Raw genomic sequence first — 25627 nt, forward strand, 5'->3', positions numbered from 1 at the left:
TAGATACCACTCTGGCGGGAAGGTAAAGGGCGTTTCTGTGCACTGCTCTGGTTCGCCAGAAGTGGCTTAGTCATTCTGACCACATGACCCAGAAGCTGTATGCCAGCTCCCTCGGCCAATAAAGCGAGATGAGCGCCACAACCCCAGAGTCGAACACGACTGGACCTAATGGTTTAGTTTCCTGTCTAGTTTAGCTCTACATTAAGTTCTGGGCTCATGTAGAAAGAGGCAGTGGGGAACCAAGGCATTTTTACTCAGAACTAAATCCCACTGAATTCAATAGGAATTACTCTCTGGTATGTTCCTGGTCATTCTCATAATTTCTGTTGTCGTTGTTGTAGTAGTAGTAATAATCATAATCATAATCATCATAACAACAACAACAACAATAATTTATCATTTATACCCTGCCCATCTGGCTGGGCTTCCTCAGCCACTCTGGGCGGCTTCCAACCAAATATTAAAATACAGTAATACATGTTGTTGTTGTTGTTGTTGTTGTTGTTGTTGTTGTTGTTGTTGTATCCCAGCTTTTTCCCTGTCAATGACTCAAGGCAGCTTATTTCATTCCATTTAAATGTTGAAGGTGTTGCACATGATCCCTTCCCTCACACTTTTTTCTTCTTTACAACAATCCTGTGAGGTACGTGAGTGTCAGGCTACCGAGGATCCAACCTCCCCCCCAATGGCAGGATGCCAGGATTGGATAAGACAAGGAAAAGTTCTTATCAACTTCTTTTTATTCAGTATTCACAGACAGCGGCTTGGAAATTCAGCCTCTGGGATTAATGGCGTTGCTCCGAGCCAATCTCCACCCCCTCCCTCTCTCCCATTATGCGTCATCACCACGGGTTCTGAGAAGTGCCCTCTGCCTCTGAGCTCTTTGCTCTACTACTTTCAAGGCTCGCTGGGTTCTGGGAGATGGTGTCTGAAATGCTTTCTAAGGACAGTGACCATCAGCCGTCACCCTTCTTCTTCTTCTTCTTCTTCTTCTTCTTCTTCTTCTTCTTCCTCCTCCTCCTCCTCCTCCTCCTCTCCCATTATTTCCCAGCTTTCCCCCTCATCTGCCTCTGAGCTGTGACCTCCCTCAAACCCCTGTTGTAATTCTGAACTGTCTTCTTCTTCTCTGGAAGGGTCATGCTGGGGAGGCAGTCTCCACCGTTCCTCCTCTGCCCACATTTTCCTTACACCGACTGAAAAGCCGCTTGAAAATCTGAGGCAAGCAGGCTGTTCCTTTGACTCGTGGGCAAAGAGGAATATAAATGTGCCTGTGGTGGGCATGCCAAAGGTGCGGTTCTCCTACAAGACACAAAATGGTGACTCACCAGCAGTTTACTGCAATGTGTTTCTCTTCAGGTCTGGTGCTAAACAGAGCGACATAGGCTACCACTCTCCAATCACAGCTGTGTGGAGGGACCTGTTGATATCCGAACAGTCCCGTTGAAGTTCAGGGGGGTTGATCTTTAGCGGTTAGTGAAATATTACACTGTTCACTGGAATGGCTGCTGAAAGGCTGGAGTGCAGAATCCTTGAGGAGCGCCTCTTGACTAGATGGACGGCTGGAGCGAGGGCATGCACTCCGGAGTGGAGATATGTATCAGAAACTGGAACAAGCTAACACCACAGTGCTCCTCCCAAAGGGGGAACGAGACTGACAAAATAAATATACTGTAAAACTGTAGATCAGCTAAAGAGTACATAGTAATCTACTTTATAAATAATTGCTGTTCTCAGAGGTTCCAAGGCTCTCTTTTCAGCAAGGGCTGCTGCCTGGGATTCCTCTCGGGAGCCATCTCTACTACTGCCGAGTCTTCATGGCTGGGTCACATCTGCTGCTGTTGTACTGGCTGCCATCTCCTCGCCTTTCCAATGGTTCCGACGTGTGCTCTGTGCAGCAAGACGGGCTTTGGCAGAAGGAGACATGACATGACTTCATAGGTCTCGTTACATCCCTAACCTTCTGTGTTTTCTCCTCGTTGCTTTGTTTTCAGGGACTCTCCCCAATGAAAGAACCCCAAAACATGTCATAACAATGGTGATGACTAACAATGATATGTCTTTCTCTCTCTCTTTTTTAAGCTTCACATTTTTATGGCCCCTGCCCTGAAAAGAACTCTCTAGGCAGATGCCTATGGACCCTATTAAAAACAAAGATGGAAAAGAAATGTCTGTTGAGTCCACTGATTATTGAAGCACTTACTTAATCGCACCGGTTAACGGTTGCTTTCCTGGTTTGTCATGTTGGACTGTGGGCATCCCAGGCAGTGCCTTCCAGATGTTGATGGACTCCAACTCCCATCAGGCCCAGCCAGCATGGACATGGATCAGGGATCATAGCATCACTGAACTGTAGAGCAGAAAGGGACCTAGTCCAACTTCCTTCAATGCCGGAATCTCAATTAAGGATCCATGACAGATGGCCAGATAATAGGAGTTATACAGGAATAACTGAAGAGCACCAAGGTTTAAAGTGTTGAATCATCATCATCATCATCAACGACAACATAATTTATTATTTATATGCTGCCCATCTGACTGAGTTGCCCCAGCCACCCTGGGTACAAACACAATACAGCAGCAAACACTAAAAACCTCCCTGAACAGGGCTGCCTTCAGATGTATTTTTAAAATCACAAAGCTGTTTATCTGTTTGACATCTGATGGGAGGGCTGTCCACAGGGTTGATGCGACTACCAAAAAGGCCCTCTGCTTAGTTCCCTTGTAGTCTCAGTTCTCACAATGAGGGAACCACCAGAAGGTTCTCGGAGCTGAATCCCAGTGTCTGGGCTGGACAATGAAGGTGGAGGTGCTCCTTCAGGTATACATGGCTGAAGCTGTTTAGGGCTTTAAAGGTCAGCACCAACACTTTGAATTGTGCTCAGAAACGTACCGGGAGCCAATGTAGTTATTTAGGAACAGCGTTATATGGTCCTGGTGGCTGCTCCCAGTCACCAGTCTAACTGCTGCATTCTGAGTTAGTTGCAGTTTCTGAGTCACCTTGTAGTTTCTGAGTCACATAGAGTGCATTGCAGTAGTCCAAGTGGGACACAAGAGGAGACTTGGTTTAGAAAGCTGCCCCGCGTAGCCACAGAATTCATTGGGTAATGTGGGGAAGATCATTACTTTATCTCCTGCCCTAACCTTCCTGTGCTGTGAAGAAATAAAGGTGAGAAAATGGGTAAAGGTAAAGGAACCCTGGACAGTTAAGTCCAGTCAAACTTGGCTATGGGGTGTGGCGCTCATCGCACTTTCAGGCTGAGGGAGCTGGCATTTGTCTGCAGACAGCTTTCCAGGTCATTTGGCCAGCAAGACTAAACCACTTCTCGCACAACAGAACACCATGATGGAAACTAGAGCGCACAGAAATGCCATTTACCTTCCCACCACAGCAGTATCTATTTATCTACTCACACTGGTATGCTTTTGAACTGCTAGGTTGGCAGGAGCTGGGACAGAGTGAGGGAACTCACACCTTCATGCGGATTCGATCTGCTGACCTTGTGATTGGCAAGCCCAAGAGGCTTGGTGGCTTAGATCACAATGCCACCTGCATCACTTGGGGAAATGGGTATGTCCCCTTTAGCTCCTTGTAGGAAAGATGGAAAATACTAAACAAACAAATATTTTTCCTGGAGGGCTGGGGTCTGTGAGCAAGTTCTGTTGTCACAGCTGCTATTTCCCCTCACATCTCATTTGCCATTCAGCTGCCAACTAGAAGGCCAGTGGGATGTCTCTGCTTGGATCAGATTTGGCCACTGGGTCTCCACTTACTGACATTTGATAGTAATGTCCAATATTTCACTTCTCTCGGTTTCAATATTTTCTAGAAGAATGACCTGGTAAAGCATTGTCTACCCTTTTGTTTCAACCTTTTTTCAAAAGAGCAAAAACTAAGCAGGTTTGAAAAACTACACGAAAGGATAAAGAATAGCCTTCTCTTCCCCTACTTTGAAAGGCATGGTTGAGCATTTTGATAAGTCCCCACACAGTCAAGGGGTGAGGAGCAACTTTTTAATGGAGATGGTGTGGAGATGGTCAAACACACTTTCATGAATTGAACTGAATATGAAAGGAAGTTAGTGTCTGTTGATTTAACCTGCCTCCCAGTGACCCTAATCCAGATGTAATGTCCCCTCCTTCTGTGCCCCGCAGCTGCAAAGGAAGTTCTCATGGGCATTCACTGGGCAAAAAGAGCTCATTTGGCATGTAGTAAAGTCCCCACCCCCTGCAGAAGGAGAACTTCTCAAAGGAGAACTTGGCAAACAAAAATGTGCTAATCAATGCACATTTTGATTTGTTGATATTATGAACATAGATGGCTGTTGTTGCAGGATACAAATCTGGGGAAGTGATACAATGTGAATCCGAAGGACCAAACGCAAACCTGATACGTTGCCAGCAGATCTGAGGAGGGGAACCCTCCAAGCTGAAATTTCAAAATGAACTTTTCGAGCCAAGCCATTAATAATCGGCGCTAATCTTCAATGAATATTTCTCCCCCTCCTCACTTTGAAACCTGGCCCTTTGCAATAACTTATGTAAAGGAATATGTGGGATGGGGACAGGAGAGAAGGCAGAGAAGCAGCAGCCCAGCTGATGTTGGAGAGGAACCAAGACCAGATGGAAGGTTGTTTTCATCTCTCACTCTCCCCATAGATTTATGGCAAACTAAAATATTGTGGAGTGCAGGGTGGACTGTCCACAACACAGGCGAGGTAATCAGATTAACATTGCAGGATACTGTGTCACACTCACAAGGATGATGTCATCCATTAATTCCCTCCAAAATGGATTTGTTTGGGGCACTTCTCCCAATGTGGCATGTTGCTTTCCCTAATAATTACTCGACAGCATTGGGTGCTGACGTCCAACCCGATCTCTGGTAATTTAGCAGGTAGGTCTCTGCCGGTGTGTAAATAAATTCCACCCACAGCTACTTTCATTAGTATCTTATGTTTCAGTGTGTCTCTTGTCCTGAGCGAACCTGGTGTGTGTGTGTGTGTGTGTGTTGCATCCTGCAGACAAAGCCACGAGACGAAATTCAGAGTGTTAAAATAGCAGAGACCTTCTGTACCTTATATTCCCGCATGTAGTTAGACATCATAAACCAGTTTCCTAAAGCTTGCCTATAAAACTGCTGGCCTTAGTATCTCATGACAAAGGGGGCAATTTCTTGGTGCAAAGAAAGCCTTGCCTTTGATTAATGTTAAGTGCTGTGCCTTTTGGGCGGTCTCGTATTATTATATATTATATAGAGAGTAAATATATGCTATATACCTTCTTTAAATTATTGTCCTCCTGGGTTTACATTGTTTCCCTAGGCCAACTGGCAATCAATCAGGTTTGTAGGGCCTCACACCGCTCCTTTTGTGTGTTTTCCAGCTGACTCTGGTTCTGTGTGGTTTTGGTTTAGCCTCCTCTCCCTACCTATAAATACAAAATAGCTTTACTTGGAAATCTTCCAAGGAGCAATGACCTTCTGTTCTGGGAGTTCATAGACTATTTGAATTTGAAAGGTACTAGTAGATTATCTAGTCCAATTGCCGACCCTAAGGCAAGATGTCTCATGCCTAAAACATCCCAGGTATTGCCTGTTCTACTTCTTCCCTTAAACTCTCTAAGAATGGATATTCTGGAGCCACCTTGGCATCCTGCCTAACAACAACAACAACAACAACAACAACAACAACAACAACAACGTGTTCCATCACTTCTTCTGGAACCCTCAGTTTCTAGGGTACCCCACCATTTTCTTCTTTTTTTATAATATTAATTTATCACATTTATTTCCTGCTCTTCTATGTGATTTGTGGCCAAGATTGTGTCCTCCAGCTATTGCCATACTACAGTTTCCATCTTCTCTGATTGGATGGTTGAGAGTACCACTTTAGAGCTTCTGTGAGACCAGGTTGCTGGACTAGATAGGTCTTTGGCCCTGATCTAGTATGGCTCTTTTGTTCTAAGAACCATGTTTCATTAGTCTTTTTAGAAAAAGTCATGTGGGGATTAGATAAAGACTCATGGAGAAGCCTGAGCAGTTGGCCTGAGATGGTTTACTCCTAATAAAGACACGTTGGCGGCCAGAAATCATTTCCCTCAAGATCATTCGCTGGTCTATTATAATTGTTCTGCTATCTATTATTTGCTCAGCTATCTGCCCTGATACAGAGGCCAGTGTGCAATTCCCTGGCTCATCCTTCCACTTTTTACATTACCAACCCAGCCTGTGAGCCAATTCAAGTATTAGTCACCCCACATGGAGTCTATTAAAAATGCTTGTGTATTTGTTTTGGGTATGCCATATGAGTCAGCCCAATTGTGTGGGAACATTTTCACGCCAGCACTAGCTGTCACCAGGGACATGTGCTGTGGCGCCACTGATACGGAGATTTTCCATGGTGCTCGATAGACTTGTATGTGGCAAAGACCAATCCAACCATGTCCAGTAATGGGGAAGCTTGAGCAGGGTTGCATTTGTGACAACCAGTCCATGGAGTGATTCAAATTTTAATTGGTCCAGCCTTTGCATCCCCAGCTTGAATTGTCTTGGAAAAAATGTCAAGTCGGTGGATGGAGCCAGCACTAGGGATGGGCAAATCATTCTATTTTCAACCTGTGTCACTTTTGCACATGTTCAGCCATAAATCCTTTCTGCCCTGTTTCCACATCAATCTGCATAAGAAAGTTCCACATGGCAATTGACATTTAAATAGATTCAATATTGTTTCCCCCTTTTAGTTCTTTTAATGGATGTTGAGCCATCATTCTGCCGAAATGTTCAAGAAGTGCATGTTGTGTTCTGGTCTGATGCCGGAACCCACAGGGAAAGTGGCAAGGCTGTGGGACCATGGACAGTTCTGACCTGAAGATGGGCACTCCTTCATTCTATAGCCTCCCACCTGGGGAGTTCCTAGCACTCCCAGACTGGTGATGTGGAATGAGAGGCATCTAGTTCTTAAGGCTCAGGGAAAGGTGTCTCTGGTAGCTCAGGCTCTGCCGCTATGGGCACTGTTGGTCTGGGAGATTGCTCTGGTTCTTGTTGAATCCCCTCAGGCAAAATGGTCTCCCTATCTTCTGCAGTCAGCTCTGACACCTGGTCCTCTGGATCCCTTGACTCTTTTGTCCCAATCACAGGGGTTCATAACACCATAAATCCCAGTGGGTAACTGAATTTCAGTTGGTGTATTGTCCTGGAAGATGAAAATCAAGTCAGTTTGTCCTGGAAGTGTGCTAAGATCAAATTCCTGAAGCATCCCTAAGGATCTATGAACCTTTGACAGTTTGGGAGCAGAACAAGCTTGGTCATATGGAGGAAACTCGTACGTCAGAATGACGACTTAGAATGGAATCTGGAAGGGTGAGGGTGAGACAACCCTTCTTGGAACATGGAATGTCTTCAAGGAAGAGCCTGATAGAGTTCTCCATGAATTTGTCTAATCCTCTGTCAGAGCCACCCAACAATAATATATCACTTCTGAGCTGATATATGAGAACCTTGTATTGCAAAAATGGGGTTGGGTCTGAGGTCTCATTCCTGGCTTATTAGTTAGGAGACATATTGTCACATCAGCATCAGCATTTGTGAGAAGAGAGAAGAAGAAGAAGAAGAAGACGACAAAATTGCATATGAATATGTTATAAAAATATACTGCCTCTTTAAAAAAAATGTTCAATATAAGCAATGAGCAGAAAACCATCTCTTATAAATGGTCTGCAATCACCTCAGAGCTTTATGAAACTGAACAGGAATCTTTCCAACAAGGCCAGTAAACTTTGTATTTTTTGCTCTTACTTTGGTTTCTCTGCCCTCCCTTAGTAGTCCTAATGTTAAAAGAATGTTCAACTGTAGCTAGTATTTTTTAACCAAACATCATGATTTTGTCAGTGTGCTCTGTATTCTTAAAAGTCTTTGGTTATTTCCTGGGGTACGTAATTTTAGAACGGTCTCGGCTCTGCATTGACCTCAAGTTTTATCTATCAAGTAGTCCTACAATTGTTCCTCTTTTGAATAATAGCATGCCATTGGTTTGTAGCTGTTCTGCTTTTCTTGGTTTCTTACTTTGAATTTCTACTGACCACCGTACAGAAGGGTCTGGAAAATTGAGAGCAGACCATATCAAAAATTGTGGTGAAACCTTCTACTATGTTTAGGCAGGCAGGAGTCATGAAAAGAAAGCAAATGTAATTTATAATTTAACTTCATTTATTTACTTCTGTTCCATGCCAGTTTCACATTTACTCATTCACCATGAGTCCATTCTGTCCCATTTTTAGGATTTTTTAAAAAAGGGGAAACTTAAAAAAAGTTTGTGACCCTAAAATATGCATTTTTGTACATGTTATTTCTGTACATATTTCCCCAACAAAATATGGATTTCTCTGCAATTTTTTTGAACTGAAATGGCATTGAAAATTTTGAGGAAATTTATATTCCACTTGATAGCTGTGTTTCCATCTGCATATAAGTTTGAGGATGGCAGACTTGGCCAGCTTCCTTTAAAATGCAGACTGAATGAATTCATTATCCATCCCTACTCCCAGGTAGGTATGGAGACAATTTTGGGATTTCCTGCCTCAGGCATTCAAAATAACTTGGTCTTGTGAGTTGTCAGGGGGAGGAGAAGCATCATTTTTGCTCTACCTCGGGTAGTAAAATGTTCTGGGCTGGTCCTGATACTTATGCCCATGGAGTTTTTAGTGCACTTACTCTGGCTACCAATTGGACAGCGTCTGAAGGACTTACAGCAATAGAACAATCTGGCCATTATAAAGAAACTCTGTCCTTGGTATGCCTTTTTTCCGCCTTCTCAGTTTGATTCCCTGGCACCATATTTGTATGCAGACGTGCCTTCACACTGGCCAGATTGGATGTGATGCCCTCTGCCATACTTGAGAGCAGATACCAAAAGATTCCAACTGAGAAACAACTCTGCCCATGTGGAGATGGCAATCTGGAAACAGTGGCTCATGTTCTCCTGTCCTGTCCCCTTTATAAAGATCTGAGGAATGAGATCATCACCCCACTCTTCCTTACCATCCCAGGCCGCCCATCTGTGGCCACATTGTTCTTTCTTTTATCAGATCAAAATGACAGCAAAGGTTGTCCGGTTTATCAAGGGTGCAGTGAGATTAAAGACCACTATCTGAATGATTATCATCTGATTGTCCTTTTTACCCATTGTTGTCTTTTTAATTGTATATATTGCTTGTTTTATGTTGCTATGGCCGTTGGCTAATGCAAATAAAGTTTATCTATCTATCTACTCTGGCTACCAGGAATAATGGATTGCAGTGATTCAAGATGGCAGCAACAATAGCCAAGGCATTCAAGGAAGCTTTGTTATGCCATGTTCCTTGGGAATTTTTCCTATATGTATCGTTCATAAGAGGTTCTGTGATATCTCTTTGGACCTCTTATCTGAAATTAGCGTTATGCGGCCGCAGGGTGTATGTAATGTCTGAAATCAGGCCAAGGTGCTTAATCATGAAGGCCAACATAGTTAATTATTCTCAAATATGATCACCAATTGTCCTAAAGAAAGGAAGCCAGGGAAGAGGAGACCAGAATAACCTGCTATTGATGTAATCTTAAATATCAGGAAAGATCCCAGAGTGATTAAGGAGCAATTTCCGGCTCCATGTTGAAATATAGCCTGCTTTCAGGTCAAGTGCAAGTCAAATGGATGAGCAGGATTGGCAGCTAGCAAACAGAGAACATATTCTGTTTCTTATAAAAGACCCCAGGGGGATACTTCATTTAATGTATGCATCTCTCATGTAATTGGTCCTACATTTTCTACTGCATTCATTATAAGCTATATTAATGGTCAATCTTCACAAAAATAGCTGAAAATGCCTCCTCTCCACCAATGCCTTTTTATAAATATCTTAAGAGTTTCCAAAAGAAAGGTCACTAGAAGCCACAATGACAAACCTGCATAGGCGTATTACTCTGATATTTCCTGTGAAACTCTTAAGATCACTTTGGGGCAAAAACATGAAAAATCCTTCCGGAATGCCCACTGGTGATACATAATGGGGCTTTCCTCTATTTCCTCCCTCCATGTGCCCACCACACCTCACCTAAATTTGCTCTGGATGACCAGGAGAAGCCCAAGAAGGGGGGGGGGGGCTGGATTGTTCCCTCCAACAAGCTGAAGAGTGAGACACTGGATTGTGAATTTCAGTGTGATGAAATGTTAGGGTGAAAAACTTTACAAGAAATTTAAAAATATAGAACTATGATAAAACAACTCGATTGTCACGAGAAACCAGGAAATCTCATAAAAAGCAGTAAATTCAATCTCCCCACCTGCTTTTCTCAAAAAGGCTCTGTAACTGGCTAAGCAAATTGTAACCTAAAAGATATCAGGGCTTGCAAGAAATATGCAGATTTCCATTTACCAAATGTTCGTAGATCTTCAAACCTAAGGCGGAAATGGTCATGGACAATAGGAATCATAATCCAAAACATTTGGAGGGTACAAGAAGAAGAAGAAGAGTTTGAATTTGATATCCCGCTTTATCACTACCCAAAGGAGTCTCAAAGCGGCTAACAACCTTCTTTCCCTTCCTCCCCCACAGCAAACACTCTGTGAGGTGAGTGAGGCTGAGAGACTTCAGAGAAGTCTGACTAGCTCAGGGTCACCCAGCAGCTGCATGTGGAGGAGCGGAGACGCGAACCCGGTTCCCCAGATTACGAGTCTATCGCTCTTAACCACTACATCACACGTTCTAAGGTATCTCTGGTCTCTTTCAGCATTCATCTGCCTTGCGTCCCCTGCATAGGCCCTCGGTGACATCAGAACAACTAAAATAATCACTATTCTTCCATTGGTCCATGGTGATCATATAGCTGTTGCTGTTGGAAAAAAATACACTCTTAACTCCTCCACTGTGATAATTGTAGAATCGCTATAAAATAGAGGTGTGTTTTGGCAGTCATGTTGATAGAATAATTTGGGGAGGGAGGTGTTGAAGGAGATATGTATTTTAAATCATGGTTTCACACACACACACACACACACGTAGGTGTTCAGCAACACATGATTTATGAGATTGGCTTGAGAGCCTCCTTGTTAATATTGTAGCCTCAAATGTGCTTTCAAAGCGGTGTTAGAAAAATCAACCAATAAAAGGCATCTATAGCTCTCATCAGGGAGAAGGAAAATAACAAAGGTTAGTGCAGCTAATCATCACTTTTTATTGCTGAACTGATTTCAGAGGAGGGATAAGGCTCTAACCTTAACAATGCAGAAGATTCCATAAAAGAAGTCTCTCCAGCGAATATCCTAGTACCATTCCAAAAAAGATATGCCTTTTGGTTATTTTTATTTTATAACCAACAGCTAGTCCAACAATATCAAAGCAAATGTTTCGCTCAGATCAAAAATCATGTTATCAGAACAGGAGAGAAAAGATAGTCAATTTATTGCAAGCCCAGAAAAACAGAACTTTGCCAGTAAGAGTTAAGAGCATGTGATGAAGCAAAGACAATAGCGCTTCAGAGCAGGATCTCATCAGTCTTTGTTCTGCTGAAAATATGAAAAATATTGTGTTGCCTATCAGTTCCTGAAAACTGATGTTCTGCATTAAGATTGCTAGATTTAAAGGCTCTAAGCTTTTAAAAACTCTGCGTTGAAGAGAAACCAATCTGGTTAACTATAAATTATAAATCTATTTACTATTTAATTATAGTTTTTATATGTGACATTAAAACTATTTGCAATAGACACTCTGTATATTTAGCTGCTTTAGCTGCTACAATTTACCGTAAATAGCCAGAACTAATTCATTTTAAAAGTGGCTTGCATTTGCAGAACTGCTCTCAGAAAAGGACATCACATACAGGCTTCTCTGGAATGATGTGTCTCAGGGCTGGGTCATAGGCAGGTCAGAACAGAGACTCAGAAACTCAAAGTAAAGTCAACTTTTTTATTCAAGAAAATAGCATACAAGCATTTCAGTGTGAATTTCTCATAATATACACATTTTTTGTATGCCATTTGCCTATTATATGCATTTTTTTTGCAAAGGAAAGGCTGTCCTGTCACCTTCATTGCAGGTCTTTAGATGCAGGCGAAGACTTTCCTCTTCTTCCAGATATTTGACAAAACAATCTATGGCCTTTTAAACTTTGTGGGGTGTATTGTTTTGTTTGTTATTATGTTGTTTTGTGCTTTTATGCTGCAAACTAACTAAATAAATAAATAATAAATAAAATTTAATAAACTATACACACACAAAATAAAAAAAAAAAAAATTCCCTGTGTCATTTTCACTAATAGATGCATCTTTATGTACCCTTTGCCCAGGTATATGTATTTCTGTATATGTTACTTGTCTAGAGAACTGATGTACAAATAGCAAAATTCAGAAATGTGTGAATTTTGCAGGATTGGTTTTGGTTTGCATATTTCCCCCCCCAGAAAGTGTGAATTGCCTTTAAATGTGCAAATGGAATCAAATCTCTCCTCTGCCCTGGTCCTAACTAAGGATAGACCATGCTTCTGATGCAGTGGACTGTGGCCCACCAAAACGTATGGCACATTCAAATTCTTAGCCTTTAATATGCCACAAGACTCGCTGCTCTTTTTGTGGCAGCCAACTAATATGACTAGCCTCTTGGTACTGGAAGCATTTTTTTTTTTTTAAATCAACAGTATCACCCAATCTCCACTACTCCTTCCTTCAATCTGAAGCAATGTATGTCATAATACCACAGGACTGTGCTGTTACACACTTAGGCCAGGCCTCACTTCTCACTAATGTAAGGTGCAGAATAACATAAAGGTAAAGGTAAAGGGACCCCTGACCATTAGGTCCAGTCATGGCCGACTCTGGGGTTGTGGTGCTCATCTAGTTTTATTGGCCGAGGGAGCCGGCGTACAGCTTCCGGGTCATGTGGCCAGCATGACTAAGCCGCTTCTGTCAAACCAGAGCAGCGCACGGAAACGCTGTTTACCTTCCCGCCGGAGCGGTACCTATTTATCTACTTGCACTCTGACGTGCTTTCGAACTGCTAGGTTGGCAGGAGCAGGGACCGAGGAAGAGGAGCTCACCCCATCACGGGGATTCGAACCGCCGACCTTCTGATCGGCAAGTCCTAGGCTCTCTCTGTGGTTTAAGCCACAGTGCCACCCGTGTCCCTGCAAAATAACATAGAGTGGAAATAAATTTAAAAAGATGCTTATAACAACCATACGTTTGACTAAACCATAAGCAAAGCTCACTCACTAATAATGAGGAACCTAGATATTCTTAACTGGGTTACTGGGTAGGAACAGCTCATCCCAGTTTGTTGCAGATAATGTTAGAGGATTTTTTTTAAAGAAAATTCATTTATGTCCCTCCATTCACCTCTGTTATTGAACCGTGTCCACGCAGCAATGATGACTGGATCTCAAATGAAACAATTAGGCCAGTGCTGACTCAGATTGTTAGTCTGGCAACATTGCTCTACAATCTGTCTGCCAGAAAGCGATCTCTTGATGCAATGCCCTTATCAAAGGTTTTCTGTTTGTGCACTTAAGACTAAAGGCATGAGCTTCCATACCTGGAATGTATGGCTCCATGCCCTATTCTGAATGTGCTGAGGGTGACAGTTTCTGTCCTATAGATGGTACTAGCAGAATTGACACGGGACCTTTAACGCTCAATTATATTTCTAGGGTCACACATTTGACAGGCCAACAAGCCTGAGGGACTATCGAGTGAAAGCGAACATTTGGCATAAATCTTTGTAAGAAGATTTATTTTGCTGACATTAATCTAGAGGACCTTGTATGGATTTGGATTACAATGTTGAAACATGCACTCCATTAAAACCAGTGAGTCATAGGGTTCTACAGCTTCGACCCATTAGAAGAGGCAGGAGGGTGCCTGATGCGTTGATAGTTGCTGAAATTTGTTCTCAGAAATGGAAAAGAAGAAGTGTGTTTGGGGCTTTTCTAAGCAATAAACACAAAATATAAACATACAATCAGTCAGGGGATTCTGACAGAAATAAGACCAAATGACTCAGAGATGAATCAGTGTGAAATCTTCCTATACACAGGGCACATATCTTTAATATTGAATCGAGGGCCTACTGGGACTCTTTCACAAAAATGCTTACAAATTTGCAATTTATAAAGATTGCCACAATGATAACCCCCAGCAGAGAAGTCATAAGTGAGTGACTCAAAGTTTGCCCAGTACAGGACTGTGGGGCGGCAGTTCTTGGCTGACCTCCCAGCAGTGAGCGGGAGGTGTAAGGAGGCAGGAAAGTTGGCGCAGTGTAAACACACTGGCAGGAACATCATATTAGCTCCACTGGTGCGTTTGCACAATGCTGAACTTCCTGCTTCCCTGCCTCCCTCCCTCTCCCTCTCAATAAGCAGCAGTGACTCACCTGCCAGGAGATTAGCAAACTGCCACCATCCACTATTGACTGTCCTAAGGACAGTCCTAATATTGCTATCTGTACTGGGCTTTTTCTTTTTTTCTTTTAGGGAAATGCAATTTAGAGAGCTGTTGCCCATGGCAATATCGTGGGGAAAGGGGTCAATTGATTGCTTTTGTACCCATGAGGAAAAAATAGCAGGTCTCTTGTGGGTGGCTTAAATGGGTATAACCATGCCAAAGGCTCAAATCTTTTGCACACACCCCCAAAAGGTGAGTGGGGAAGAATAGCTGTTTGACCTGTTTGGTAATATTGCTAAAGTTATTATGAGATATAAACGACACAGGCTTTACATAAGCACTGAATACAGTGCTTGCTTTCAACAATTTAATTCTGAATTTATCTAAGCATGGGCCTTGGTGATTGTAAATCTTAGATTTTTTCCCATGCACCCTTCCTAAGGATCACTGCCGGCCTTTTCCTGAATGTCCTATTGCCAGCTTAAATACAATTCATGAAAGGCAGCAACAAAACTGGTTTACAGTTAATGAAATGTGAGTTTGTTGCACGATTCTGATCTTCTTCAGCTTCTTAGGCTGTTTTTCTGCTGTCTCTGCTAACCACCAGACCATACTGACAATGCTATGACTGCCGTTATACGCAGTTTCTCAGAACCCTTCGGACCAATGACTTTCAATTATCTCCATACCTACCAGCCTATAGCCATGGACTAATAAAAGTCACTAGAATTGGCCTATCGAAACTTGACCTTTTGAATTTTCCTGCCTGGAACATAAACTGACCTGTCTAACTGTGAACCACTAAGACTCAACTGACAATGAGCAAACTTCATGTGAATTAATAATTAGGATTCATCTAGAGCTGAAACTTTCACCTTTCCCTTTTACACACTGATAAAAAATATTACGTTCATAACTATTCTTACTTTGCATTAATTATAATTACAACATTTTTGTTAATAAATACTATAAGCCTTTTAAGATTCCCCACAGGGTAATTGGCCTAGAAATTACTTACAAATTTGTACCCACAAATTTCACATGTGTAGATTTTATGCAAAATTGTTTCCTCTATTGTGGATGGGGCACAGTGCCCGATATACATGTAGTGTACTGGAGCCAGAAACTCCTTTTGCACCCCTGCTCACCGTAACAGCTTAATTTCACATGGCAGTTATAAGAAAATATGAAGAGAGCTACCGCTCTGTCGAAATGAATTTTTCCTTCCTCTGAACTGACTCGTCGCAGGCTATTCAGGAAGGCAAGTTCACTGCTGCTGATGGACTTGATATTGCTTGTGCTACATTGTTCCTATGGCAAGAATGTTTTAGTGGAACATTTATCTTGCTGCCGCTCCTATCAGAGCAGCCAACCCAAAGAAAGCCTAAGAATGAAGATTGATTCTATGCCGTGGGATTTCTTCCAGCAGCCATTTATCTATGTGAGAACTCCAAAACGTACTGTGAAAATGAGAGGGGAAATTACATTGGTTCCATTTCTAAGCAAATATTTAATATGCCATTAATTTTGTTCCTCTCTCTCGTATGTGTAAGGAACCTCAAGTGCTATAATTCTCTTCAGATTGCTTCAGTAAGTGATAAGGAACGTTCCAGAAGGTGCATTTTTCATGTGGGGAATTGAAGTGGGTACAAAGTATTGTTGTGTGTTAACAACACTCCCCATATTTATATATTTTTGCTGGGATGTGTGGGTAGCCACATTTTCTAAGAGAAGGGTGCCAAAACCCTCACAGCTCACTCAACTGCAGTTTGTATTTCTGTATTATTATGTTGTTGTTGTTGTTGTTGACCCAGTGTGGGTTGCAGCAATTTAAAATACAACATTAAAGACAGTTTTAAAAACAAACAGTCATGAAAATGCAATCACAAAACATAGGCTTGGTCTTGAACATTTTCTTACATTCATATTCCACCTTTCTTTCCAAGGCACCATACATATGATTCCCAAGTGGTCACCCATCCGAGGACTAACCAGACCCAGACCTGCTTAGCAGTGGTGTAGCGTGGGGGGTGCAGGGGGGGCCGGCCGCAACATCTGGCGGGGGGCGCGCTCGCACTCGCAGCTCTCTGCCCCTACCTGGCTCACTCACTCTCTCTCACTGCAGTGCTGGCTGTGCAAATCCGATCCGAGCCGCCGGGTCGCCGCCCACTGTGGAGGGGAGGGTGCCAGGCGTGCGGTGCGGTGCGGAGAGAGAGCGAGGGACTATCTGGGGGAGGGACAGTGCAGCGGGGGGGCGCAAATTACTTGCCTTGCCCCGGGTTAGGGGGCGCAAATTACTTGCCTTGCCCCGGGTGCTAACAACCCGCGCAACGCCACTGCTGCTTAGCTTCAGCAAGGTAGTCACCTCATGTGCCTTCACTCCACACTATGGGGCCATTCCCCAGAAACATTTCACTAATGGTGACAACTGATAAATGCTTCCCAACATTATGAAACCTGTCTTTCAAATTACCTTTTTATTTTACATTTTTTATGGCTGAGAAAGGACTCATTCATCTATCTATATCATCTATCTATCTATCTATCATCTATCTATCTATCTGTCTATCTATCTATCTCTATCATCTATCTATCTAATTTGGAATAAAGGCCACCCGTAAGTTCCCCTCTGCTGCAGCAACTACCTATAATTTCACAACCCCCCCTTCACCTTTAGGAAAGAAACATGGCAAACAGCTATGCTACCTTGAGATGACCTGAGTCCATCCCCTGTAGCAAAGCTACCTTCATACCCATCCAACAATAATGGGTCATTTGAGTGGTAAGAGAACTAGAGCTTGGCTAGCTTGATTTTAGTGATCACACGGAAGCGTTATTTATTTAAGCCAGAGGGCCTTCTCGGTAGTGGTGCTTGCCCTGTGGAACGCCCTCCCATGAGATGTCAAGGCAATAAACAACTATCTGACTTTTGGAAGACATCTGAATGCAGCCTTGTTTAGGGAAGTTTTTAATGTTTGATGTTTTGTCGTGTTTTTAATATTCTGTTGGGAGCTGCCCAGAGTGGCTGGGGAAACCCAGCCAGCTGGGCGGGGTATAAATAATAAACTATTGTTATATTATTTTTATTATTTCTCCCCTGTATAAGAGCATCAATGAAGGTGAGATGAAACTAAATTAACAAACCTGTCATCCGGTTAGCAGCTAATCCCTTTATTTAGCCCAACACACGAAAAAAACTTGACATTGTCTCATCTTATGATTCTGGCCAGGAATAAAAGGAGCAAGCCAGAATACTGAGGGTGTGATCCACCTTCCATTAAACTCAGTGACGAAATGCTCATTGACCTTACTGTAGGCGGATTGCACCCTGAGAGGCGAGCCTGCCCCTCGTAACAATGTCGTACATACGCTTTTGTTTAGACAACTAATTAAGACCATATGGCGCGATAGCTTGCATTGTTGTCTGTCAGGATCCAGACGGAGGGCATCAACTGGTCTCCCCAAAGCCACCGAACAGCTAGATAACAGCTTTCGAAGGATCCAGGACTCGGGGTTTAGATCTTAATTGATAAGCAACAGTTCAGATTACGTTTCCTTGGCTGCGCACGCTAACTGTTGTCACTGGCTTTCTTGGAATGCGACAAAAAAAATCGCATAGAAGCCAGATTCTCTGCTCCACCCTGCTCCCTCCTTCAACAGAGAGCTGTTTTTACTCAGGCTTTTGGGTGTTTTGGCTGACACTGTACAGCACACTGGGAGACGTTGGAGGGGTGAGGGTGGAGGCAAGCATATCTGAGACCTGAGTTCCAGAGGTTAAGAAAACAGCTTTGACAATGCACCCAGCCTTCACCCGTCTCTTGTCTTGTGCACACACGTGTGCTTCAAGGACAGCTTGATGCTGCCCTGTCCTTCTCCGAATATTTTCAGCGGACTTTTCTGCGTGCGCCCTACAGTACTTTTGCAGTTTCAAAATGAAGCAGCAGTCCATGTGGAGGATATATTCTTCACACGAGTGAACACAGTGAAACTCCTCTCTGAAGTTTCTATTGCTTTGTCAATCAGGGAGGTGTTACTGTTTTAGGTTTGTTTGTTTTTGCGGTACTGAAGCTATCTGAGGATACTGTGTGTGTAAAACGATCCTAAATGTAGGCCCTGAATGTGTTATTTGGTTATTTTATGTATGGCATATTTTATAGACCACTCCTGCAGCCAAAATTGGCCTTCCTCATTTATTTACTGATTTTTTGTGTGGCATTTTTATTGTCATTTTGTATGTTACTATATTTTTATGAAACTACTGTCTGTAAATATTTAGAAACAATTAGCTGAATAAAGACCCAGACCCTGAACCTTGACTAACAACAGTTCAGCAGCAGCAGCTTTTAAAAACCAAACAACTTCTTGCTGAGGTGCAAGAAAATCCAGAAGTGAAACATTTCCACGGACAGATTTTTTTCCTGATTCAGGGTGTAGAGCAGGGGTAGGCAACCTAAGGCCCGTGGGCTGAATGCTGTCTCAATCCGGCTCATGGACGGTCCGGGAATCAGTGTGTTTTTACATGAGTAGACTGTGCCCTTGTATTTAAAATGTATCTCTGGGTTATTTGTGGGGTCTGCCTGGTGTTTTTTCATGAGTAGAATGTGTGCTTTTATTTAAAATGCATCTCTGGGTTATTTGTGGGGCATAGGAATTTGTTCATTCCCCCTCCCTGGGAAAAAATATAGCCCGGCCCACCACATGGTCTGAAGGACGGTGGACTGGCCCACGGCTGAAAAAGGTTGCTGACCCCTGGTGCAGAGTCTCACTGCCCCCTTCATTTCTTTCTCTCATGTCCAACCACAATCCTAGTGTGTATGTATGCATCCTTGTGTGTGTTTGTTTAAATCACTATTTCAAAAACTTCCTGGGGCCCTTTTGGCTTTCCAAATCACTAATTGGCTCAGAAACATATAAGAATTTACGCTGGCCATTGAAAATACTTTGCAGATGTTCACTTGGAGATACATGGCTTCAATATTTAGTATTATATGACTGAACACTAACCATTTTGAGATGCATCCTTTTGTGCAAGTTAGTCATTTGGAAAATCACCAAGATCTACACAGTCAGGACTTCTGTGTGCTGGTAGTGGTGTCATCGTCACTCGGGTGGATGAAGAAGGGCTAAGAATGAGTCAAGAGTTCAAGTTCAAATATAGAATAGACTCACAGGAGTCAGCAGCTTTCATAACTTCATAGCTTGTAACTTCAAGTAGATGCATTTTTGCCTTAGTTACGGCAGGACTTTAAGTTCTGCATAGTTTTAACAACTGCAGAATATAGAGAATATAGTGTATTGTGTTATAAAAAAATCCAGTATAATTTTTGAATTCCAAGCTGAAGAAGGGAATTTTTGTATCATTGGTTTTCAGGAAAGCATTCGTAAGGCTATAATGTCACAAACAGGCCAGTAACAGAACTGCAAATGCTATGAATTTCAGCTTCATTTGACCTCTTCTTAGAGTGAAGAGAATAAAGGGGGGTTGTATGCCTTAAGGATGTAGATTTAAACCAGTTTTAACAGTCACACACACACACACACCCGCCCCAGGAACCTTGGGGACTGAAACATTTTGAAGGGAACCAATAATTTCTCATTGTCAGCATCCTCACTCATCTACAGTTCCCAAGATTCTTTGAGAGAAGCCTGGTGTACAGGAATTCATATGAGATCCTCTCTGTACACATTTGGCTCTAGATTTTCAGGTTCCCAATGACCGGAGTTTGTGAATTGCCAGTCTCCCACTTTTGATTTCCATTTTTCATTCAAAATGCTGAACAAATACATTTTGTTTCAGTTTTTGGTTTGCATGTCTCTTTTTAAAATCTGGCCACCTAGGTGCATCAACATTATTTTGTGTGGAATTTTAATTAGGAATGATGGATTCCTAAACTTCTATTCTAGTGATTTGGGTTTTCTGCTATGGCTGTCCTCTATCAAGAAAAGAGAATTGTGAAATTCAAAATGGAATTTGCTCTTTATCCCTCACTCATCATTGCTGCCTACATTATTCCATTGATCCCCTACTTTTGCTGTTGAGTACCAACATACAATTTTCGAATGAAACCGTTTATGAAAGTAACATCCTCTCTCTAGATGGCAAAAAATTCTTTCCTTTATTGTAATTTTTAAAATTGTGATCCAGCTCCAACACAGTGTAAATAAATAAACTGCCTCCTGTACAGTTCTAGAGGGTGAAGAACAAATGGAATCAGGAGAAACTGTCTTCGCCTTTCCTCTAGGAACATTCTGGGGATCTGCACTGGGGATCCAACACATTTTCTCAGTTTCTCCATTTCTTTCTCTTCTTCTTTGACCCCCAAACTTAGCTGAATTTCCTGGTTCGTGTGTTGCATTAAACAACAGTTAAAAACAAACCATGGAACCTGCGATCATGGTTTGTTTCCTCCAATCAATCCAAGAACAAACCTTGTATTTTGTTTGGAAAGAAGCAAATGATGAACCTGGCTTCACACACCACGAGTTGGACTCTAGCTTGTCTGATTGAGGTGCAGAAGAAGAAGGAGAAGTCTACAGCGAGAACTGTCAGCACCATACACCAGTACACTGTTCATTCTTCTTCTTCTTCTTCTTCTTCTTCTTCTTCTTCTTCTTCTTCTTCTTCTTCCCTATACTTGGGGGTCTCAGGGTGGTTCACAAAATAAAATCAAGATATAAAACCACACAATACACAATAAAAATAACAACAACAACCCAACAGCTCCTTGTTAGTTTGTTTCTAGCAAACCAGGCCGATGAGTCCATTCATCCTCACTTGCAGTGGAAATTCTGTAAACATAAAACTGGAAAAATCACAAACGTTGCCATTATTAATGCCGTTCTGATCAGTAGCATTTGTTACCTGTCACATTCTTAAACTGAATTTGTGCTTATTTCTTGCTGTTTTGCAAACGTAAGATGGGCCAAGCATGATATCTTTATGACCAAGAGCTACCAATCTCACTTTAGGGTTCTCTAATTTCATTTTGGAGAGAACGTGGTGGTGCGATGCTGAATTGGTAAGACTTGTTCTGAAACGGAATTTCAGCTCACTTTCACTCCCTCAATGCGACTAGTGCGTCAAAATGTGACTTAAGCATTCAGTAGAACATTTTTCTGTTTCATATGCGCTACCTCTTCTATATATATACGTTTGCTAAACAGAGCATTATGTTACTAAGTAAAGGCAAAAAAAGTGTGATCAAGGAGAATTAGAGTTGCCATTCGGCCAATTTCTAAACAAGGTGGTCTGCTCTCTCTTGCTCTCTCTGGTTTTGTTTTTAAAAAATCTTTAATGTAAATTGGGCACATGCTGCCAACCTTCTTGATGTTTGTCTGGCTTTTCAGCCAAATGGCATCTCATTACTTCAGCTAGACTTCCTGCTGTAGCATACTGCAAAGGAACACAACAGATCCTTCTTGGATGGGGTCAACATAAGTGGTGTGCAAACAAGATAGGCAGCTTTGCCAATCCATTATGGCTTATTATCTCTTGGCATGGTGCTCTTCCCACCATATGCAAGTATTGGAGAAGATGAAGAGTCTTCCAAGCCAGGGCTGCAAGACCACACTCAACTGTAGTTTACAATCTTACTCTGGAGGGCTTATTCAAACCATAGCTTGCCAGTATGGATGTAACAGGATATTATGGTTTGATCAAACCACGAACTTCTCCATGTACACGAAGAAAGGAGAAAATGGGTTGAAGGATCATGGGTAGGAGGATCAGAAATATGATGTCTGAATGCAGTTCATGTCTTATGTTGAAGCTGACTTGACATTAGTCCTGTTCTGATGTTTTGCCAAATGTGCAGAGAGGGCAGGTACAGTATACCTGAAGGAGTGTCTCCACCCCTATCGATCTGCCCAGACACTGAGGTCCAGCTCTGAGGGCCTTCTGGCGGTTCCCTCACTGCGAGAAGTGAGGTTACAGGAAACCAGGCAGAGGGCCTCCTTGGTAGTGGCGCCCGCTCTGTGGAATGCCCTCCTATCAGATGTCAAGGAACAAAACAACTATCTGATTCCAAGCTAAACCCCTAGCACAGTTATTATATGGGGCTCAGATTTGGACAGGCACTCACCTTGGATCGATGGAAGCTGTCCAATCAAAGTTCTTAAGGCAAAATTTCTCTGTACCACCCTGTGTCTCAAATGCATCATTGCGCCTAGAGGATAATCCTCCATCAGTAGAATTATAGATCTGGCGTAGGACACTTAACTATTGGCTTCGTCTAAACTCAAATCCCCCCGGGTCTAATATCTCTAGTGCTGCAAGATTGTCACAAGAGCGCCTGGACTAAAATTGTCTATCAAAAACTTCACTCTTGTGGTTTATCACAACAGCTACTCACTTTGGGTTTTGGTAAAGCAAACAGTTTAATTTGTCAGCGCCTCAATGATATCGAGCAACAGAACAATTTGGCCACAATAAGGAAATTTTGCCCATGGTATGACTATTTTCCACCTTCCCATTTTGACTCTCTGGCACCCTATCTGTGTAACCTAGCAATTCTAAAACATAGGCACACTTTTACTCTCGTAAGATTGAATGTACTGCCCTCAGCTGTACTTAAGGGATGATTCCAACAGATTCCACACGAAAAATGCTTATGCAATTAGGATTCTAATTGTACTTACCTGAAAGGGTTTAGAATTCAAATCTTACCTCTCAAGATCTGAAGCAGAGCTAGCATGTGCCAGGAAATTCAGTGTAGGGCTTGTCTGTGTGCTCCTCCCCCCTCTACACTTTTAGCTCACCTGCATTCAGGTGAATAGGGCTATTGTTACTCCTTAAAATAGGGCGTGTATGCATTTTAAGTTTATTCAAATTAAAATTAGCACCTTGTGGGAAAGGAGATGAATAGAACATCCTTTAAAAAAAATGTTAAAAGGGATGGCAAATCGTATTTTAGAACTCACAACTGGAATGTCATCAAAGGATTCTGGAAGAGCAAACTCTTCCCTGTATTCTATTTACATAGAATTATTTTTAGCCTGAATTGCTACCAGTTAAGGTTGTAAGGTCTGGTTCTCATTAATAGCAGACAGAGTGGTAAACCCATGTCTGGGCTACATGAGTGAATGTTCCACCATACCAAAAGATTCCTTGCAAACAGAAAGGTAGTGTGTCAAGAAGGAAGAGTTCTAGACTAAACGTCTCCTTGAAGTTCTAGGTTTCTATGTGCATAATTTTTCCCCTTAATGGGGGAAGCATTGAATCATGTGAACCCTTGCAAAATTATTGTGCGTCTAAGCCATAAGTATATGGAAAACAAAAGCATATAATGGGCTCTAGTTTCATAGATTACCTTTCTCACACTAATTGAGCCACCTTTCTTATACAGTATTGTTATTCAAACATTCCAGTTATCCTTGCTTAGGAAATAGGTGTACATTTTTTTTTAATCAAATGTATACAATACATGGCTTTGTTTGCTATTGGGATTTAGTTAATATCAACAGCCATTGCTGAAGGAAATAAACTTTTGATTTAAAAAAAAACAGTCTTGCGTTTTAATTTCAAGCTTATTCCTTTCATAATAGGTTCATTTTTGAATTCTTTATACTTATCACTATTACATGCCGTTGTTGGGAATGCCCTCTAAATGAGCTGGCAGCTCTTACCTGACCAGTCCCAACACTAGGAGTTAATTAGCAGAAAATGTGGATGCAAAGGGATTCCATCCAATTGCATTAGGCTGGGTTGCTGAAACAAAGAAATTTATCATTTTGAAAGTTGCTAATTGTGCCTGCTTTTCTGTTTGGAGAAGGGAGTCTGTAGGTCTGGGCCAGTCGCCCTTGGGGACCTATCTGTTAACTTACTGTCACCTTCTCTTGAGATACCATCATCTTGTAACACTGAGCTATAAAATTGTAATTGCAGGTCTTTTGAAGCATACAGCAAAAGGACACAAAGTTTGTTTACACGAAGGAATTCGCAAGAAAACCAAAGTAAGTGGAACATGTGGCTACCTTAGGTATGAAGAATAAGACCTGTCAGTTGCTCAGAGTATTTTATCCAATTTATCCACCCCCTCAATTAATAGCTAGCACAACATTGCATGGAAGTCTTCATGAAACAATGGGGTTCTGTTAAGATAGCTATGTGTCCTCTTTATCAAAACTGTCATGTATTTGAGAGGCTACTAAAGAGAAAGAACTTACAAGAAAGGAGAGCAGGGGCCTTGAAGTTACCCATCAACAGTTGCTACCTCAAATGAGCAAACACATAGGTCACCTGGTCTTCCCCCTACAGTGAAATGTATTTGTATTTAAATGATAATAATTAATTCTAAATTTGCACCTGTACATATAAATTAGCATATGCAATTTTTGTGCAAATCTTGCCCTCTTCTGTGGTGATGCATTTCTTTGGTTCTGGTAATAGGCAACTGGACCCCACCGATTCTGTTCATTAAGTGAAGACAAAGGCCATTTCTGTAGCCTGCAGCACACACCAATTAACCTTTAAATTAACTCAAATCCTCTTGATATTTTGCAAAGACTGTTGCTACAGTCCTATAAATACTTGATTCCAAGTATGTTCTATTGATATTAGTGACTCCATGCCTTTTGGAATTGCATACATGCAATTTTGGGGGGGATTCAATTGCATTTTGAAATTTGAGGTTTTGAATGACTTGTTGGACAGTTGACATTCTTTGTATTCTGCTTTTTGCTCAGTCAGGAAAGATACAGTAGTGCTGGAGAGTAGAAGAAGAAGTCTATAGAGAAAATGGAAGGTGAAACTTGAGTGGAACTTCTAAGAATTAAATATATGCTTCTGAGCACATGGTAAATACACATTTGATTGTGTATACTATACATGAGTATGATTCTATGTAGGTCTGGCCCCACCCACTTTTGAATCTGTCTTTTCCTGCTACTGAAATGTGCCCCCCCCAATGGTTTTCCATCAGGGATTCCCCACTTCTGGTTTATAAAATTCTGATAAGAGCAGAATTCAGAAATATTTATAGACAGGAGTAGCTTTGGTTGGATCAACCTTCACATCATAAGACTGAAGATCCAATTGTTGTATAAGATACTATATGTTGTATAGGGGTGATATGATAGCCATGTTCAAATATATAAAAGGATGTCACATAGAGAAGGGAGAAAGGTTGTTTTCTGCTGCTCCAGAGAAGCGGACACAGAGCAATGGATCCAAACTACAAGAAAGAAGATTCCACCTAAACATTAGGAAGAACTTCCTGACAGTAAG

At 42.0% G+C, this 25627-nt stretch overlaps 1 long non-coding RNA gene across 1 annotated transcript in view; it reads left to right on the top strand.

Moving 5' to 3' along the window:
- Positions 1 to 25115, top strand: part of LOC310673449 — a 49129-nt gene extending 24014 nt beyond the window's left edge. Inside the window, exons 2-3 of the long non-coding RNA XR_014509022.1 lie at positions 24287 to 24354; positions 25087 to 25115. This is a non-coding gene — a long non-coding RNA (uncharacterized lncRNA). The remainder of the gene's footprint in view (positions 1 to 24286; positions 24355 to 25086) is intronic.
- Positions 25116 to 25627: the final 512 nt, after the last annotated feature.

This window comes from Podarcis tiliguerta (assembly GCF_965153285.1).
Source record: "Podarcis tiliguerta genome assembly, chromosome: 3".
NCBI classification, from domain to species: domain Eukaryota; kingdom Metazoa; phylum Chordata; class Lepidosauria; order Squamata; family Lacertidae; genus Podarcis; species Podarcis tiliguerta.